The sequence below is a fragment of the Bos indicus genome, chromosome 6 (assembly GCF_029378745.1).
Source record: "Bos indicus isolate NIAB-ARS_2022 breed Sahiwal x Tharparkar chromosome 6, NIAB-ARS_B.indTharparkar_mat_pri_1.0, whole genome shotgun sequence".
Classification (NCBI taxonomy): Eukaryota; Metazoa; Chordata; class Mammalia; order Artiodactyla; family Bovidae; genus Bos; species Bos indicus.
In genome coordinates this window covers 36,310,877-36,328,763 of record NC_091765.1, presented here as the reverse complement: position 1 = coordinate 36,328,763, position 17,887 = coordinate 36,310,877, and positions in this window count along the sequence as shown.

Below are 17,887 nucleotides of genomic sequence, written 5' to 3'. Positions count from 1 at the left end.
CTGCATTTGCAATGTGTCTCCTTAAGATAAAAGAGAGACAATGAGGAACTATGTCAGCCTGTCACATCCCTATCTTTACATTGCTTATTTGCTGCTTCAGGATCCAGGCAAAGCAAAAGCAATCTTGAATGAGTCCAAATCCATGTTCTCATCCATCCTGAAACCTGGACCAGGTGGCCTAGTACAATATCTCCATCTCAAAGCTCCACAGATGTCTCAAATGCACTGTGTTCCAAGCTGAGCAGATCACATTTCCTCTTAAACCTACTGCCATCACTAACTTGTCTCAGTAGGAAGTAATCTCTATTCACCCGTTCACCAGATTTCTCCTTTCACCCCTTTCACCACACCCCAGCAATATCTAAGGCCAGCTAATATGACTTTCCAAACAGTTCTTAGGAATCTCTTCCTAATGCCGTTGCAAGACTCTGGCCTTCGTGTCTCATTTGGACATCCTGATTCATTCTCCCTGCCTCCAGTCATGGCTATCTATTGGGCTGGCCAACAAGTTTGTTCCAGTTTTTCCATAACATCATACAAAAAAACCTGAGCGATTATTTTGGCCAACCCAATAAAATCTCACCCCCCCTCTACTCAGCTAGCAGAGGAAGCGATCTACAATGTAAATCTGACCATGGGATTTCTTTGCTCCAAATCTGTTATCCTGATGCAGCACGTGGCTTCCTTGCTCACCTCTCAGTTCACTTCCTACCTCTGCTCTCAGAACATCGAAAGCCTACTTACAACACTGCCCATTCACAAAACTGGAATGCTTGTCAGTTTCCTCTCCCTTGCCTCAGTGGCTTTGCTCATGCTGCTGTCTGTTTGACATACCCTTTCTCCATGCCCTTCTTCACTTACCCAGTCCTCAGCCTGGCTAGATTCTTCTCATTCTTTAGAACAGTAGAGGGTGAAAAGATCCTATTCCCTAAGAAAACACCCCAGGCCGATCATAATTGAATGTATGTAAGTGGCTCCCAGGAATCAGTATTTTTTAAAGCTGCCCAGATAATTTCCATGGCAGCTCTGGCTGAGAACTATGCTTTGGAGTCATGATGCGCCTCTTCTCCCCAGACTGAAATGTTCTTTTATGATCCCATAATGTTCCATAACGTCCTTTTATTGCACAGTCCACATTGCATTTTAATGAGCTGTTTACAAGTTTGTCTGTCTAGAGGACACGAACTTATTTAGGGTAGGAACTGGGTCTTTTTTTTAATATTTTCAGTATTTTGTTTAGTGGCTGGTAGGTACTAAATAATCAATCACCCTTTGTCAAAGAGAATGGATGAGTGAATGAGAAAACAATTAGATTTATGCTAATAAATGTTTTCAGAATATTCATATAAAAAGTAAGTGAAAATGTCATGTTATTTTACTCCAGCTCTCTTCAGTTTTGATAAGTCCCAAAACACATAGGTATGAGTAGGGTTAGAATATATAGAGTCTGCTTTGTGACTGGAAATGAAGATATTAACAAACCAGAGCAAGCACTGCAGATTTTGAGCAGGGTCCCCTGAAACAGGCACTGACAAGCCCAAGAATGTGACACGGGTTACTGAGTTGTAGTGAGAGGTAAATTCTTGCTCCAGAGAGAGAAATAGAAAAGGGGAACATTTAAGGTTTACTCAATAACTGAATATGGGGGGAAAAAAAAACCAACCCTTTTCTCCTATAATAGTTTCATGTGAAATTTTAATGGTTTGGGCTAGATATAATTGAGTATACATGTATACTTTTGAGAATTGAGAATATTGTAAAAAGTGAAATAATAATTTAGAGAAATAAATTACTGGAATAGAGAGTTAAATGGGAATGTTTGACATACACATCAATCTGAAAAAAAACATATTCTGGAACCACTTCAATTCACTAACCCATTTCTGAGCATCCATATTTCAAGTCACTGTGAACTGTGATGAAAATGTCCCTGATACCAAGAAACATAGTCTAATAATAAGGGTAATGGGATCAACACATAAATACATAGTTTGAGCTTCTGTGAGGTGCTCGGCTTTTCCCAAAGATCTTTATGCATGTAAGATCATCAAATCTATAGTTAACTGGTTAATCTCACTTCTTTAGATGAAGAAACTGAGACTTAGGGAGGCTAAGTCATTCACCCAAGGTTGATAAACTAGAATTTAAACTCACATTTTTTGGGGTCCTAACCCTTTCTGCTTTCTTAACAGGGGAGATTAAACATGGACATCAATTATAAATGTTAGAATGTGGTATGTGCTGTAAACAAACAAAAGGCCATCAGAGTATGTAACAGTTTCACTTCTCACTGGTAGCGGATAAAAACAGACATCATGGGGAAGCTGTCTGACCCATTTCTCACAGGAAGAGTAGAATTTTGTTGTTCTACGTTTAGTAACTCTCTTTGTTTTCTCGAGTGGTTTTGTTGTGAAATATATTTGGGTTTACAGAACAGTTGCAAAGGAGTATTCCTGTGTACTCCTCACCCAGTTGTTCCTCCGGTGAACATCTTACATACTCTTGGCACAATAAGCAAAAGTAGTAAATTAACACTGATCCAATACTATTCACTAAATGATGGATTTTATTCAGATTTTCCTCATTTTTCCCAGTAATGTCCTTTCTCCATTCCAAACTCAAGTAATGAATTTTATCAGGAGAAGATTGAAGAGGAAGATATTCCATAAAAAAGGGAAGTCCTTGAACAATGTCTAAGTCCAGGATACTTCCTCTAAGGTGGCCAATGATGTTTAATGAATCTAAATTGCTTTGTTAGCAAATGGAGAACTGTCCATTGCTCTTTACCTTTCTGTCTGGTTGAATATAAAGTGATAAATAAAAAGGGAAATAATTCATGTTATTCTCTTGTTGCTCTGCGGTGTTTTCCTTTTGCATCACCAGTAATAGAAAATTAGGCTGTGTGCATTTCAGTGCTAATGGCACTCTCGATGGCTTTGCAGTCTTGGTCTGACAGTTCTAGCCTCATGGTAACATTACCACAGATCTGAGAAAAAATATGCCAGTCTGGTTGTGTTTCCCCAAATAACTTTTTCATTTTGCAGGGCAGAAAGAACCTGCTCTCCAAAACAGCATAAACAAAGCCATTAAGTTCATCCTAGGTCTTCTAAAAGGCTTTCAGAACAGTTACATTAAAAAAACAACCACCATAAACTCCATAGAGCAATAATACACTAGACATAAATTTAGAATATGTCTCCATTCAAAACAACCATCACAGAAACAGTCACCTGAGTCTCCAGAGAAATATGGATGAGAGGCCATGTTGAACCTTGTCAAGTCCTATGTGAAGAACCAAAGGAATAGTTTCTCAGAGGAACAGCACGTATGTCTCCAAGTGAATCTTCTTTTTCCTTTTTGGATTTGATGCATTTCAGCTATGTTCATGTTCATCTGCTTTTCTATTTTGCCCTGTAGATAATCATCTACATATATAATTTTAAAGGTGAATCAAAAGTTGATCATTTTCTTTTAAATAAGAGTTACTATCAACTCCTTTTCTTTGACTTTAAGGTAAAACATGTGACATATTCTGGCTGATCCAAGGCAGAGGCAAAGCTGACTGTGCCCATGTTACCAGGGCCAGTGACTCAAAGGTCGCCAGTCATCAGTATTTTTCCTGTTGTTTTCAGGAGTGCAAACTGGCACATTTTTAGTGACATTACTCACAACCGCACTTTGGCTGTTTAAATTGGAAGGAATGATAATGAGAGTAATTTGCGGGTAATTAAGCCTCTCCTTTCCACCTGTCAGTTATGCAAACTAGAAGGAGCCTAACAGCACAGTCATGTGTTGCTTCAATTAAGAACAATTTCACAGGGGCTTTGAATATGTGGGTAGCCTACTAAAATGTTAGAGGAAAAAGTTGAAATCTGTTATGCTCTTAAAAAAAAGTTTTATTGAGATATTTTATGTATCCTAGAATTTACCCATTTCTCTTAGGTAGATGTGAAAAACTGGAATTGCAAGGTCGCATGGTAAGTTTGTTTAATGTTTTTTAGGAAATGATAATCTGTTTTCCAATATAATTATCATTTTACATTCTCACCAGCCATGCGTGAGTGCCAGTTTCTGCACATCTTTGGCAACCTTTGTTACTGCTTGTCTTTTTTGTATACCCACCTTAGTGGGTGAGAAATGGTGTCTGTGGTTTTCATACACATTTTCCTAATGAGTAAATAATGACGTTGAGAATCTTTTCATGTCCTTATTGGTTTATTGATAGTTTCTTTGGATAAATGTGTATTCAAATCCTTTGTCCATTTTTTTTCATTTATTTATTTATTTTTTCGGCATTATCCATTTTTTTAATTTTATTTTTTAACTTTACAATATTGTATTGGTTTTGCCTTTGTCCATTTTTGAATTGGGTTACTTGCTCATTTCATCTCCCTGTCTCCTCTTGGAGGAAATCACTGTCTCAAATTTTAGGACCATTATTCCTTTGTGTATAAAAGTTTTGTTTTTATAATGTATGGCTTAAAAAATTATTTTATCACATATTTTTAAACAAAACTGGTGGCTCAGAGATTAAAAGCGTCTGCTTTCAATGAGGGAGACCTGGGTTCAATCCCTGGGTCAGGAAGATCCCCTGGAGAAGGAAATGGCAACCCACTCCCGTATTCTTGCCTGGAGAATCCCATGCATGGAGGAGCCTGGTAGACCCCAGTCCATGGGGTCACAAAGAATCGGACATGACTGAGTGACTTCACTTTCTCTTTTCACTTTAAACAAAACAGTGTTTTACTTTGCTTCTTCTTGAGCTTTACAAAAACAGATTTATATACTCTTAAAAATTCAACTTTCATGTTGGATAAAATCAATTGTTTTCCAACAGTGGTTCTAGAATACTCAATGCATAAAGTTATCTTTAAGTTTTGAAAAAAGGTGTATAAATGAGAACTTGAAGCTGCTGATTCATGTCTTTTGGAAAATTTAATGGAGTTATTGTAAGTAGGGTATAAGGGTGACAAAATGGCCTCAGAATTGATTGACACCAATGATTGCACTCATCTGATATTAGAATGTACCGCTGTGTGCCTCTAAGCAGTCCTACCCTTCTGGGAATTTTTCAGTTTGTGAGACTAAGTTTTATAACTTTCCTGTCTCCTCTTTTCTCTGAATCTGATAATTACATCATTTATTCCTCTCACAGCTGTCAACAGGCTGTTTTCTATCTGACATAAATTTAGAAAACAGATAATTTAGAAACGGGATTGGGATTAGAGTGAATATTCTAGGCTCTGATTCAGAGTCTGAGAGATTCCCTTAGAGAAGAGTTAATAAGCTTTAGTGCATGGATTATGTGAAATTTATTTTGATTGCAAAAGTTTTTTTTGCTTCCTTTTTTCTTAGCTTTTCTGAGAAGAGATTTAAGAGAATGGATTTGAAGACTGAACTGGTTTTAAATCTTTGTTTTGCCATTTTATTGGCAACAAATAAAATAGTCCATATTCTTTGTTCTCTAAATGGTATTAGAATGATCTGTCACATATATTACATGATATTACAAAATAGGTGATATCTCTAAAGCATCTATCTCTAAGTACTCAAATTTGAGGATATTGTCTCCTTTATAATATATAAAGAAGCTCATTAATATCAAATTATTCTCTGGTGACATCTAAGTAGGAAAAATAAATTCACTACAAACAATAGAAATTGTACTGCTTAGACAAGATGTGTAATGCATGTTAGGAAAAAAGAGAATGAAGAACAAGTGTGGAATTGGTGGCAGGTCAGAGCAGTAGAAATGGCATCACTGACTCAATGGACGTAAGTGTGAACAAACGCCAAGAGACAGTGAAGGACAGGGAAGCCTGGCATGCTGCAGTCCATGGGGTCACAAAGAGTTGGACACGACCTAGTGACTGAACAACAACAATAACAGAGACGAAGTATTCCAAGAAAGCCAATCAAGAAAACTCCCACATTCCTGGTGAGACAAGGTGATGCCAGGAGGGCTATACCATCAAGAGTACTGAATGGGGGCTTAAGCGTCACCCAGCTCAGAGTTCTCAAATTTTATCACCACTAAGATCTTTTTTATTACTTTTTCCTCCACTGACTCCCTTGAATTAATCTGTTTCACCAAGAGCTCTGATGTTCCAGTGGATTAACTCAAGCGTAGGGGAACAGAGTCTGGACAGGAGAATGCTTTCCCCTCTTTCTCCTGTCCAGGAGAATGAAGAAAGGTTGGGTGGGGCTTCAGAGATTGTAAGACAGTGGTTGACAGCATGTGTTCTCTAGCTTTCAACTTGGTTAGGGCCCATGGCTTTATCTGGGCTTTATGGGGAGAAGCCATTCCGCTTCATTCTGTGCTGAATCTGGCTTAACCTCAGTGTAACAAAAACTACAGGGTGTACAAGCTTATCAGCAACTCAAGAGTCCTGTAGCACTGAAAGTCAAGCAGACAACCTCATGGGCCTGGCGGACCTCCCTAGACAGTGTCTGCAACCCAGGTGGTGGTGCTTACGATCTCGGATTTGCAGAGTGGAGTTATCATCGAGTTGGTAGGAGGGCAAACAGGAGTTCACTGGTTTGTGGGTATTTGTATAACTCTCCAGGTATTCTCCAGAGAAGGCAATGGCACCCCACTCCAGTACTCTTGCCTGGAAAATCCCATGGACGGAGGAGCCTGGTAGGCTGCAGTCCATGGGGTCGCTAAGAGTTGGACATGACTGAGCGACTTCATTTTCACTTTTTACTTTCATGCATTGGAGAAGGAAATGGCAACCCACTTCAGTATTCTTGCCTGGAGAATCCCAGGGATGGGGGAGCCTGGTGGGCTGCCGTCTATGGGGTCGTACAGAGTTGGACATGACTGAAGCGACTTAGCAGCCAGGTATTCTCAGAAGTAACTATGGGAAAAATGATTAAGGAGGTACCTGATAAGTTATACGGACGAGGGTGATGTATCAGATAAATTCTGGATTAAATGATAAAGTCATTTAAATCCACAGAAGGATGTGGTCCCAAGATTTTTGTATTATGTAGATAATTTACAAATTAAAGCAAAAATAACCAAATGCATTAGTCTAGAGCCAAAGTAATAATCAGTCTAGTGCCAAAGTAATAATAACAACAACAACAAAACCCAGACCACCTTACCTGCCTCCTGAGAAATCTGCAATTTCTCAGGTCAATAAGCAACAGTTAGAACTGGACATGGAAAAACAGACTGGTTCCAATTGGGAAAGGAGTATGTCAAGGCTGTATACTGTCACCCTGCTTATTTAACTTATATGCAGAGTACATTATGTGAAATTCCGGGATGGATGAAGCACAAGCTGGAATCAAGATTGCTGGGAGAAATATCAATAACCTCAGATATGCAAATGACACCACCCTTATGGCAGAAAGCGAAGAAGAACTAAAGAGACTCTTGATGAAAGGGAAACAGGAGACTGAAAAAGTTGGCTTAAAATTCAACATTCAGAAAACTAAGATCATGGCATCCGGTCCCATCACTTCATGGCAAATAGATGGGGAAACAATGGAAACAGCGACAGACTTTATTTTTGGGGGCTCCAAGATCACTGTAGATGGTGACTGCAGCCATGAAATTAAAAGATGCTTACTCCTTGGAAGAAAAGCTATGACAAACATAGACAGCATATTAAAAAGCAGAGACATTACTTTGCTGACAAAGGTCCATCAAGTCAAAGCTATGGTTTTTCCAGTAGCCATGTATGGATGTGAGAGTTGGACTATAGAGAAAGCTGAGTGCCAAAGAATTGATGCTTTTGAACTGTGGTGTTGGAGAAGACTCTTGAGGGTGCCTCGGACTGCAAGGAGATCAAACCAGTCAATCCTAAGGAAATCAGTCCTGAATATTCATTGGAAGGACTGATGGTGAAGCTGAAACCAATACTTTGGCCACCTGATGGGAAGAACTGACTCATTTGAAAAGACCCTGATGCTGAGAATGATTGAAGGCAGGAGGAGAAGCGGACGACAGAGGATGAGATGGTTGAATGACATCACCGACTTGATGGACATGAATTTGAGCGAGCTCCGCGAGTTGGTGATGGACAGGGAAGACTGGTGTGCTGTAGTCCACGGGATCGCAGAGTCAGACATGACTGAGCGACTGAACTGAAAGTAATAATTATTAAATTATATATTTTAACTAATAATTATATAATTATGTCTTTAGAAATGTGATGTTTTGGCTAACATATGCATAGGCTGTTTGTATTTCCCAGATATTTGTGATTACATTTTAAACTCTTAAGGACCTTAAATTGGGAATAGTGATATAGTTTATCTTTTTCCATACAGACAGAGATAAATGAGGCCTGGAGTGATAAAGTTAGTATTGGAACTCAGCTCTCTTTTTCTAACTCAGTGGTTCTCTATTCTTATTCTCTGTTCCTCTCAGTCAATTTTAAGATCACTAGCCCATAGCCATCTGTTACATAGAAGGGAACTCGGCAAATGTAAAGAGAAATTAGTGAATTGCAAAGTAGTCACATTTGCTGGTATTCCATTACATCCTAGAGATAAAGTACGTTGGAGTTTTGGGTGGAACTGAGGAGAGAATGGTATCTCAGACTTGTGGCAGAATGTCACCTTGCTTAAAAATTGGGGAAAGTAAAAATGCAGTGCATACTTAGCACTACCTAAGAAGCCACAGTACACATCTCAGGAGAAGAAAGGGCCAACATGGTGGCATAGAGGCTGTAGCAAGTAGCCTAGCGAGAGTAGTGATGAGCTTAGTAGGCAGGAGGGAGAGTGAAGGGGAGCTGGCATCTAGTCCTATGCAGTCTCAGAGAGGTTGGTCATCTAGGCCTGTCCAGCAGAGGGCAGTCACAGCTTGGTTTTTCTCAGGCACTCCAAGCTTTCACACCTTGGTCTGAGCTAACTCTGGAGTCTCAAGCACGGGGTAGGGCGGCTCTCTCTTTTCTGCAGGAGGAGTCTCCCCCAGTCCATAGAGAGGGAAAAGGCTTTTTATCAAGGTCTCAAAATCCAGACAGGACCTTGGAAACTTAGCTACATTTTCTCTTTCAGGGCACAGAACTGAGGATCCATCCACCAAGATTTTCTTTTTGCTTCCCTGCTCTCAAGTTTGACCAGTTCTCTCTTTAGACCATGTCTGTTCAAAATGCAGTATGTTAGACAAAGGTTTGACTGAAATTATCGTTGCTTAACCGAAAATTTCTTGCAAGAGAGGAAATATAGGTGATTAAATGTAGAAAACCTAAAGTATTTAACAGATTTCAGAAATGTATAAGAAAAAAAAACCAAACACCTACTTCAGGGACTTCAAACACCTAGAAGGCAGGTACTTGTATCAATTATTTTACTAGAAATTCTTGATAATAAAGAGTAGCACACCACCTCAGAATGTGCCCTTTAGTATACTGGTTATTTTGAACTGTAGATACTTGAGAAATGGCAACTGTACAGACACACTCTCTCTGAACTACCCTCCTCCAAAAGACAGATCCTCCAAAAGAAACTAAATTGTCATAAATCCTCTTCTGAGGAGTTTCATTACAGCAGACACCCAGACAAACTTTGTCACTAACTATCATAACTTCAATCTATTCTTCTAAGGGACCATTCACTTTTCCTAAAAATCATTTACCCTGCCCCAAAAGGTCTATTTCCCTTTCCCTTTTCCCTATGATGATATGTAAGCCCGAATTCTAACCTACCTCAGAGAGATGCACTTTTTTTTTCCCCTGGGTTTCTCCCATGTATTCATGAAGTATACACGCTAATAACCTGCTTGCTTTTTTCTTATTAATCTATGTTTTACTAAAGAGGTCTCAGGTAAGAACTCAGACAGATAGTGGAAAAATTCTTTTTCCTCCCTTAGAATGGTTTACTCAAGTCCATAGTCTACAACTCTTTTGTTAATTTACTCTGTACTCTGTATTTATTAACAGGAAAATGAAATGCTATTCCATTCTTACTAATAACCAAGTCTTAGATCATTATGTGGTACAAATGTTTTAAATTAATTGCTCTTTTTTTGAGTTTGGGATTCAAAGGGTGTTTTAGCCAAATTATCCACGCTGTTTTTCTGTCCCTACAGGGAAGTTGTTGCAAGAGACTTAACTTTCCAATAAACTGCTGAGTATTTTTTCTAATAAACTTTTACCTACTGCATTCTTTTTGTAAATTGAAGTATAGTTGATTTACAATATTGTGTTACCTTTATTATAAAAAATATAAAAATTATTTTTAAAATGCTTTATAAAGCATTCTTTATTATGTACTTTTTGGACATATTTTCATGATGGATATAAAGCTACTAGTTACTGATATTATAACAAGTAAAGTACTCTTTGGTTCTAAATTGTTCTCAAAGATTCATCATCCAATTTTAGTGTGTATGTGTATCAGGGGTGGGGGATGTTTCCTCAAATTACCAAACAATTCTGGTGACCTACAATTCAACTCAATTCTGACACTCTCTACCTGGAGACAGTCCAAGTCCAGGCTGCCACCTGTCTTTCTGACCAACAAGCTATAGGTCAGAGGTTCCAATGTCCACCTCCTTGAGCTTGATTAATTTGCTAGAGCAGCTCACAGAACTCAGAGAAACATTTTACTTACTAGATTACTGGTTTATCATAAAAAGATACAACTCAGGAATAGCCAAATGGAAGAGATACGTAAGGCAAGGCAATGCGGAAGGGCACAAAGCTCCCGTGTGCATTCCATTTCACCAATCTCCTTGAAACTTCATATGTTACCAACCTGGAAGCTCTTTGATTCCCATCCTTTCTGGATTTTCTGGAGGCTTCATTACATAGACCAGAGAAGGCAATGGCACCCCACTCCAGTACTCTTGCCTGGAAGATCCCATGGATGGAGGAGCCTGGTAGGCTGCAGTCCATGGGGTCGCTAAGAGTCGGCAACGACTGAGCGACTTCACTTTCACTTTTCACTTTCCTGCATTGGAGAAGGAAATGGCAACCCACTCCAGTGTTCTTGCCTGGAGAATCCCAGGGACAGGGAAGCCTGGTGGGCTGCCGTCTATGGGGTCGCACAGAGTTGGACACGACTGAAGTGACTTAGCAGTAGCAGCATTACATAGACATGATTAAATCACTGGCCGTTGGTGATTGAACTAGCTTCCAGCCCCTCTTCTCTGTTGTTCATTTGCTAAGTCGTGTCTGACTCTTTGCAACCCCATGGACTGCAGCATGCGAGGCTTCCCTGTCCTTCATTATCTCTTTGCTCAAACTCATATCCATTGAGTTGGTTTTGCTATCCAACCATCTTTGTCCTCTGTCACCCACTTCTTCTCCTGCCCTCAATCTTTCCCAGCATCAGGGTCTTTTCTAATGAGTTGGCTCTTTGCATCAGGTGGTCAAAGTATTGGAGCTTCAGCTTCAGCACAAGTCCTTCCAATGAATATTCAGGGTTGATTTCCTTTAGGATTGACTGGTTTGAATTCCTTGCTGTCCATGGGACTCTCATGGGAAGCCTTTCCTTCTCTGTGTGTGCATGCTAAGTTGTCACTTCAGTTGTGTCTGACTCTTAGCTACCTCATGGACTGTAGCCTGGCAGTCTTCTCTGTCCATGGGATTGTCCAGGCAAGAATCCTTCTCTGAGTGAACCTCTAATCACATGATTAGTTTCCCCCGCAACTAGCCCCCATCCTTAGGTTTTGGTCCAAAACCCATCTAAGTTACAGAACAAAAGACACCTTTAAAGCTCTCATCATTTAGGAAATTCCAACAGGGTTAGCTCTGTGCCGGAAACAGGATGAAGATAAAATATTTACTTCTTACAGACTACAGCAACCTAATCAGAAATTTGAGTCCACAATCTCCCTCCTAATTCTGCCAATTCCTACACGAACCTTGGTTTAATTATTCCCACTGATGGATTCATTTGGCAGAAGCAAGTTTATATACTTCCAATTGGATATGAATATATTTAATGCAATTTTCATTTAAGAGGAAACATTTTGTCCATCCTTGTAAGAGAATAAATAAAATTATTTTCCCTACCCTGAGAAGAAGAAGAGAACAGCCATTATATCTCTAAGGACTGGGCCCTTCTTACTCAGATAGAGGGTGTGACAGACTGAAGATTATATGCTCTAAAGATGGTTGCATCAGTCTGTTTATTCAATTTCACATACTTTTCTTACAAGGTGATTGACACTCCTCTCAGTGGGATTTATGTTCTCTTGCTCCCTCTCTCCCTAGAGTCTGGTCCTTGACTAATGGATATCTCAGTAGCAATGGTATGAGATATCCAATGCTAAATCCTAAAAAGGACTGAGTTTCTGCCTCTCCCTCTCATCGTAAAGGAATATAGGATTGTGTGCCCAGATGGAGGGGCATTGAAGGAGGAGTGGGGCTGATAGCTACAAATTCTTAACATTTTTGAGATACCAGTTTCTACTATAGGCAATGATGTGGGCTCAGAGGACTCAGATTTGAATCCTATTCATACTATGGGAGGAGAAACTGAAATCTGCAGACGGAATAGCCAGTAGTGAAAAGAGGAGGTTTGCTTCTCTCTGACCCTTTTACATTAAACTGAGAGAATTTTCATTTTGAAGACTCTCCAATATCCCAAGAGTGGAAGTAGAGACAGAAAGAAAACCCAGGCCACGCTAACCTGCCTTTCTCTGTGATGAAGACAGGCTTCACACATGAGATAAGCATCATGAGGTAGAACTGGGCAACCTCTAACCCTTGAGTTCCAGGCTGGAAAATAACCGTTTCTTTTAACATGGAAGGACATGATAGAGAGTTTTTGATTAATGGCATAATTTCTGATTGACTTCTGTTGCTTCTTGGCATTTCATTTTGAGGTTCATCACAACAGGCAAGATGTGGACAGTGAGGGGCCTGGTGGTCCGAACCGACTTCTTAGAGGCACCAGTGCGGTCTTACCACAGGTGGGCGCCATTACCCTGCGTCCACCTCAAACCCTTACATACCGGACCCTGATGGCTGTGTGAGGCACCCCCCCTCATGCTGTAAGTCCTGGGGGGCAGTCTGAGCACCTCAGGGTGGACTTTATCAGAGGCCCAAGGAGAATACAATGAGCAACTGACATTCTAGTTCTCACCTGTTTTGACCCACATGTCATCTCCACTCAAGAATGCCATGTGACTTACTGTTTTGTGTTAACAAACCCTGGACGCCTTTTTAATCCTACTCTGACATATGGTATTCTTTGTCATGCTCATGTTTCAGAGATCATGAACTCAATAGTGTCAAGGTGAAAGGAAACAATGGCCTCACTTTTTTTTCTATAACAAAGTACACTCTAAAACATTATATTAGGTCATGATGTACTGCCCTCAACTGCTGGTTCCAAACATGATTTAGGGGTTTTGGATAAAGAGGGCTCATTTCTACACATCATACCTCACCACATGTTACCTCATATCTTACTAATACATGTTTTATATAGTAAATATACTATCTGTAAGTGTTCACTCACTCAATTATTTTTCATGGTTCAGTTCAGTTCAGTCTCAGTCGTGTCCTACTCTTTGCAACCTCATGAATTGCAGCACGCCAGGCCTCCCTGTCCATCACCAACTCCCGGAATTCACCCAAACTCATGTGCATCGAGTCGGTGATGCCATCCAGCCGTCTCATCCTCCATTGTTCTCCTCCTGTCCCCAACCCTTCCCAGCATCAGAGTCTTTTCCAATGAGTCAACTCTTTGCATGAGGTGGCCAAAGTACTGGAGTTTCAGCTTTAGCATCAGTCCTTCCAAAGAACACCCAGGACTGATCTCCTTCAGAATGGACTGGTTGGATCTCCTTGCAGTCCAAGGGACTCTCAAGAGTCTTCTCCAAGACCACAGTTCAAAAGCATCAATTCTTCGGGGCTCATTTCATGGTACTACCCACTTAAAATGATCACAGCTCACTGATAAATGTGTGAATGTGTGAGAATATACATTAAACTTTACCAGTATTATGATATAATATATCCACTGACAAATAATTTGTGACATTACAAGTTCAGTCATGTCCGACTGTTTGCAACCCCATGGACTATACAGTCCATGGAATTCTCCAGGCCAGAATACTGGAATGAATAGCCTTTCCCTTCTCAAGGGGATCTTCCCAACCCAGGGATCGAATCCAAGTCTCCTGCATTGCAGGTGGATTCTTCACCAGCTGAACCACAAGGGAAGCCCATGGTGGCTGAGACAGTAAAGAGTCTGCCTGAAGTGTGGGAGACCTGGGTTCCATCCCTGTGTTGGGAAGATCCTCTAGAGAAGGAAATGGCAACCCACTCCAGTATTCTGGCCTGGAGAATCCCATGGACATGGTATCACAAAGAGTGGGACACAACTGAGCGACTTCACTTTCATTTTCAGTACAAGTTACTACAACTACACAGGCGTGCAAATGCACAGTGTGACACGCTACGCACTGTGTTCTCCTGTTCCCATCCTCTAACTTCTGGCTTGAACTCCAGAGAGGGAGTCAGAGCTTCACCTTCTGGGCTCCTGTGGTAACTGATAAGAGTTCCACTGCGGCCTTTCTGATACTGCTGTGCTTCGTGGTTTACATATCTGGGAAGCTATTAGAGTGTGGGTAATTCACATTTTCAACACACCTGTTTGTCAATGTCACACATGTGCTTGGTGGAGGTATCTAATTTATGTTTACTGAATGAAACAATGGCTCTTTTGATGTCATTTTGTTTAAGTCTATAATAGGTTCTTGGATTAAGATTCTGGTTGACATTTGACCTACTGTAGAAAAATTCCCCCAGTTAAAGGCAAAACTGGTTATAATGACCTGGAAAGTTCTCAGAAGGAGAAATGATTTGTTTTCACTTTTTAAAGATTGAGAATATTTCTTCCAAGTCATCCAACGCCTTGGGAAAAAAAGAAAGTAAAGTCACTCAGTCATGTCCGACTGTGACCCCATGGACTGTAGCCTACCAGGTTCCTCCACCTATGGGATTTTCCAGGCAAGAGTACTGGAGTGGGTTGCCATTTCCTTCTCCAGAGGATCTTCCCGACCCAGGGATTGGACCTGGGTCTCCTGTATTGTAGGCAGACGCTTTACCATCTGAGCCACCAGGGAAGTTCAAAAGCCTTAGAAGATTAAGTAAAAAAATCTTCTCAAAATGAAATTATTACATCACTTACAAATTCATAATTACTTTAAATGTCTCAGTCCGTACATTTGGCCAATGTTATTAGAATTAGTATCTTTAAATGAGGATTTCACCTTCAAGGGAAAAATGAGGTTGTACTGGGCCTTGTTTTTTTCACAAAGGCAACTATAATTAAAAATTTATACCTTCTAATAACTGTATCAATTATTTTAAAATATGCTCAAGGCTTGTTCATATATTTTGAGTTACATTTCTAAAGTTCATAAAAATTTAACTTAATAATTAATTATTAAAACACTTGTGAGGGTAGAAAGCAATCTCATTTGCTATGAAACAAGAAATAACTTTCAATCAATTTGTGTTAACTGTACTTCAGATTGCACATAAAATAATGACTTCATACACCTGGATCCTTTTTTTTTTCTTTTTCCAGATAAGGGCATGTAATTTTATACAATTTCAGTAAGCATTCTCCTGTTTTTTGCAGTCTTAGCATAGTTACGTGTTGTGATTGTGACTATGAGGTTCACATAGAGTATGAATGGATATTTTGACACCTAAACATGTTTTTTTTTTAATTCCCTCCCATTTCCACACTAATTAGAGGAAATACATTTGAGAAAACTTCATTTTCTCCTAGAAGTAATTGTTCTGTTTTCTTAATACTCCTCCCCTGGTTAGAGAAGGTTTGTTCCTTTGAGAGAGGCATTACATAACACTTTGGAAGCCTGAGTTAATACAACTTTGTAAGGGCCAATAGATAGATCTTGAGAAAACCCCTAGATTTTGTTGAAGTAGTATCTAACATCCTGATATTGCCCTCCCCCCTTTTTTTTGGTCATCAGCATTTTGTGTACAGTAAGGCAGCCTTAGTGAACTCGTGAGATGTAAGTCAATAACACTGCTTGAGTAGGTTTGAATCTTGGTGTCACCATCCACTAGCTATATGCACTGAATCTCTTTGCATTTCATTTCATCTACAAATTTCATTTTATCATTCATATGTACAATGGGCAGGACTATAATATTTCCATCACAGAGTTATTGTGAACAGTAGTAGGAAATGTCTACTTCTGCTTTATTGACTATGCCAAAGCCTTTGACTGTGTGGATCACAATAAACTCTGGGAAATTCTTCAAGAGATGGGAATACCAGACCACCTGACCTGCCTCTTGAGAAATCTGTATGGAGGTCAGGAAGCAACAGTTAGAACTGGACATGGAACAACAGACTGATTCCAAATAAGGAAAGGAGTACGTCAAGGCTGTATATTGTCACCCTGCTTATTTAACTTATATGCAGAGTACATCATGAGAAATGCTGGGCTGGATAAAGCACAAACTGGAATCAAGATTGCCGGGAGAAATATCAATAACCTCAGATATGCAGATGACATCACCCTTATGGCAGAAAGTGAAGAAGAACTAAAGAGCCTTTTGATGAAAGGGAAACAGGAGAGTGAAAAAGTTGGCTTAAAACTCAACATTCAGAAAACTAAGATCATGGAATCTGGTCCCATCACTTCATGGCAAATAGATGGGAAAACAATGGAAACAGTGAAAGACTTTATTTTTGGGGGCTCCAAAATCACTGGAGATGGTAACTGCAACCATGACATTAAAAGATGCTTGCTCCTTGGAAGGAAAGTTATGACCAACCTAGACAACATATTCAAAAGCAGAGACATTGCCAAGAAAGGTTGGTCTAGTCAAAGCTATGGTTTTTCCAGTAGTCGAGTATGGATGTGGGAGTTGGACTATAAAGAAAGCTGAGCACTGAAGAATTGATGCTTTTGAACTCTGGTGTTGCAGAAGACTCTTGAGAGTCCCTTGGACTGCAAGGAGATCCAACCTGTCCATCCTAAAGGAAATCAGTCCTGAATATTCATTGGAAGGACTGATGCTGAAGGTGAAACGCCAATACTTTGGCCACCTGATGCGAAGAGCTGACTCATTTGAAAAGACCCTGATGCTGGGAAAGATTGAAGGCAGGAGGAGAAGGGGATGACAGAGGATGAGATGGTTGGATGGCGTCAACGACTCAATGGACATGAGTTTGAGTAAACTCCGGGAGTTGGTGATAGACAGGGAGGCCTGGCATGCTGCAGTCCATAGGGTCACAGAGTCAGACACGACTGAGCGACTGAACTGACTGAATAGGAAATGTATCTAAGAAACTTAGAAGACTAGTATGTAGTCAACCGTCAATACACCTTAGTTATTATTATTAATAGCAATAATACGAAAAAAATTACTAAAGTATAATCTTTTATATATGAAATTTAATTTAATTTGTGAGTAGGGGACAAATAATACTAATTGTCCTGTTTTGCAAATGGGGAAGATGAGGCAGATCATTTCATTAAGCTTTTTTTTTTTTTTTAATTTTATAAGCTTTTGTCTTAAAAGCCCTGCCACGCACTGGTATCTGAGGCATCTTGTAACACTCTGGTACCTGTTTCACACCAGGAGGCTTCTCCTTTACTGAAAATGACATTTCCTGGTGGCTCAGACTGTAAAGAATCCACCTGCAATATGGAAGACCAGGGTTGGGAAGATCCCCTGGAGGAGGGCATGGCAACCCACTCCAGTATTCTTGCCTGGGGAATCCCCATGGACAGAGGACCCTGGGGGGCTATAGGCCGGGGTCACAAAGAGTCAGACACAAACTGAGTGACAAAGCATACACATCATACAGTAAAGAAAATCTTATATTCATAGGATCTACATTATTTATACCAACAAATGGTTTTCCAATTTTATGCAGTATTCTAACAGGGAGGTGGGAATAAGAAGATAATAATACTTTAAGG